The sequence below is a fragment of the Dioscorea cayenensis genome, chromosome 7 (genome assembly GCF_009730915.1).
Source record: "Dioscorea cayenensis subsp. rotundata cultivar TDr96_F1 chromosome 7, TDr96_F1_v2_PseudoChromosome.rev07_lg8_w22 25.fasta, whole genome shotgun sequence".
Taxonomy (NCBI): Eukaryota; Viridiplantae; Streptophyta; class Magnoliopsida; order Dioscoreales; family Dioscoreaceae; genus Dioscorea; species Dioscorea cayenensis.
The window spans coordinates 20,938,827-20,941,944 of record NC_052477.1 but is presented as its reverse complement, the minus strand read 5'-3'; positions in this window follow the sequence as shown (position 1 = coordinate 20,941,944).

The following is a 3,118-nucleotide window of genomic DNA, read 5'->3' as shown; positions in this document are numbered from 1 at the left end:
AAAAACATAAGTGCTGGAAAGTCAAGGAACAAAACACAACAGACTATAAACGTACAAACAACAAAGTGGCATACAAAACAAGCATATTTTATGCAAAGAGAGCTTGTATATGCCACATATTATTTCCAAGCAACCATGAGAACATTGTTTTTAGTTAAAAATATAAATCACTAGGAAAGTAGAGGAAGTAACCACTAAATAAATAGTTTCACCAGATTGAGTATTGTCATACCCATTGATTATATAACTATAAGCATCATATTTTATATAGTCCTCAATGCTTAAATAAAACAAGTTTATACCAATGAAAAAAGAAATCTAAGACATTTTTTGAGTTTAACCAAATCATAAATGGAAAAGATTTTTGGAAAGGGAAAAAGGAGGTAAGAAACTTAAAATGATGAATTTTGTCAAAGGCACTGATTAAATCTTGACTCTTAGATGCAGATAGGAAAGGGAAACATGCACTATGATTAGTATGTCTTTTAGTTCATTGAAACGTAACATTCTGGAAATGAGAACTTATATAAGATAATAGGCCATGTTATGGGGCATTAGGCATTTGTAAAAAAAGGTCAAGGCATATATGATCGTTAGTGGCCAACAAATAGTGAGTGTGGATCCCAATCCGGGTGTCACGAGAACTAGCCAAGTCCAATATTGAGGGAATTGCCATTTTGTACAAACAATCCGTATTCAAGTCATTGTTTCTAAATGTTCAAAATAATGATAGAGACAAAATGTTGAGCATCGGATATTATCATCAAAACTTAGGCGGTGGGTAAACAATTGCACAAACCTCCGGTAAATTCCAGAAAAGATAAGAAAAAACTCTAGGGAAGCGGCCTTGGTTTCAATGAATATTGGACTTCAGTAAAATCGAACTTAGATTCGAGAAATGGACATAAGGATATAAAGGAAACCCATCAAATGGGATAATTTTACTTAATTTGGACTTGAGTAAAAGGAATGCATTCAATTTCATTATGCATCCATAAAATGGAGGATGTCTTGAGAAGTAAACATATCTTTTCTAAACTTCTTGAGCAATATCTAAATGGTTGTCCCAGAGTTAGTAAGATGGGTACAACAAAAGGTGGCGATAAAATCATTTTACAAGTCGTATAGTTAGTTTACTCAGGTTCCTATATGGAAACAGTAATTTACTATGTACTCAGAAATAGCTCAATTCAGAAAGCACAATGAGAATAACTAATTCATCATGTTGAGTAGATTCTCAGGTCAGAAAGCCTCAGTGGCCACATACTTTGATGCTATGGACAAACTACATTATATGGTTTTGCTTTACCGAATTCTAATACGGATAACTCAAATGCATTCAAAGATCCTGAAATCCTATTAAAATTGTGATGCTAGCACAACCAGTTGAATAACGACCGAATATGAAACATTTGTTTTGTGTATAATTTTCTCCGTTGAGGAAAGATGTTGTACAAAATGTTGAGTACTACATTCAAGCAAAAAGGCCTAAGTTGATGGGAGACATAGGCGCGACGCTCTTTTGCACGTCTAAATGTTAGATGTAACTATCCCACTTAAAAAATTGAAGGATAGTAATCAAATGTGCATTTTAACTTTGAGCGCTTTAATCTTGTTACAGCTAACAAGCTTGTGGTTCTCTAAATACAACATCCTAAACTAAATAACTTGGAAGGCTTGGAGTAAGTGATAAAAAACTAATGAAAAAAAGCCGGCTTGCTTTGCTGATAAATTTTATGGAAAAAACAAAAAGAACTTTGATACTCTGATACTGTTTTTCACTTACAAATTACTCATTTCAAAATTGGGCTATACATCAAAGTTTCAAGTTGTCGTACGTTTTGATAAGTAGAGGCTGGTGCGGTTGATGCAAGTGGCTGGCTACATGTTCAAGATGATTCATCATGGGCTGACATTGCTGGGATTTGACCATTCACTAGATTCTTTGCTACCAGAGCAATATCCAGGGAGAAAGCAGTACGAGATGTGACTGCATGTCATGGTTTGTTTTATTTCAAATCCATTTTGTAAACCACAGCTGGTGGCTGGGTTAATAACTATAAAAAGAAAATAAATAAAAGAAAGAAGAAAATAAAAAGGATCATCAAGTTTGTATACTAGTAACTTCTACCATGGTGAGAAAGCTAACATATCATGGGGGTTTGACCTTTGAGTCAATGAAGATGGGTTCCAGATATTTGTGAAAACCAATAAATTTAGAAAGAGATTATATGGAACACTCTGTATATTTAGAATGAAGGGCTGTTTTTTGTATACTTCATAAAGAAGAATCTACCAAATTTTTTTGTCAAATATTCTACATGAAAAATAGAAGAAAAAAGTAAAAAAATGCACATAAATAATCAAACAAATCGTACCAAGTTTTTGGTGATTTACAAACAATATATATAAATACACAAGCACAAAATTACCAGTTGCAAAGTCTAAGAACAACAATGTATAGTAATACAACTAAAGGAAAGAAAAGAGCATACACGGAGAGAACAATAATTTGTATTGTGCTGTTTTCTACAAAATAAAAATATCAAATCAAATTTCAATAAAAAGAGAGAACTCTCTCTCTCTCTCTCTCATTAATCCATGGTTCATGGGTTTTCCATGATGTGTGAGACGTCAATTCTGCCACCATACGGTTTGTATCTTCAGGCGGCCTAGCTTGGGGATGATGGGTGGGAGGTGGTGGCCTGGCCGGTGGAGTGGCAGTCTCGCGAGCCTATAAAGATAGAAGAAAGGTATGCCTGTTTGATGAGTGCAACTCAAACTAACTAAGTTTAACTTTCTACATAAACTGATCACATAAAATTGAAATGAGTGTCAAGCATTTTGCCAAATCCATTCAACTGAGATCCAATATTTTGTTGAGCGTAATATAAGATAGGAAGTTAATTCGTCCAAAAAGCTTGAACCTAGTTTGGGTTCTGTGACCTTTGATGAGGATCCCATTCGTTCGTCGTTCACTGTGCAAACCGGATCACGAAGTGTTTTACCTCTTGTCACAATGGAGAGGATCGTTTCAGGAGAAAAGAAGAGAAGAAGGGAGGAGGAGGGAGGAGGAGGGAGGGAGGAGGAGGGAGGAGGAGGAGGGAGGGAGGATGGA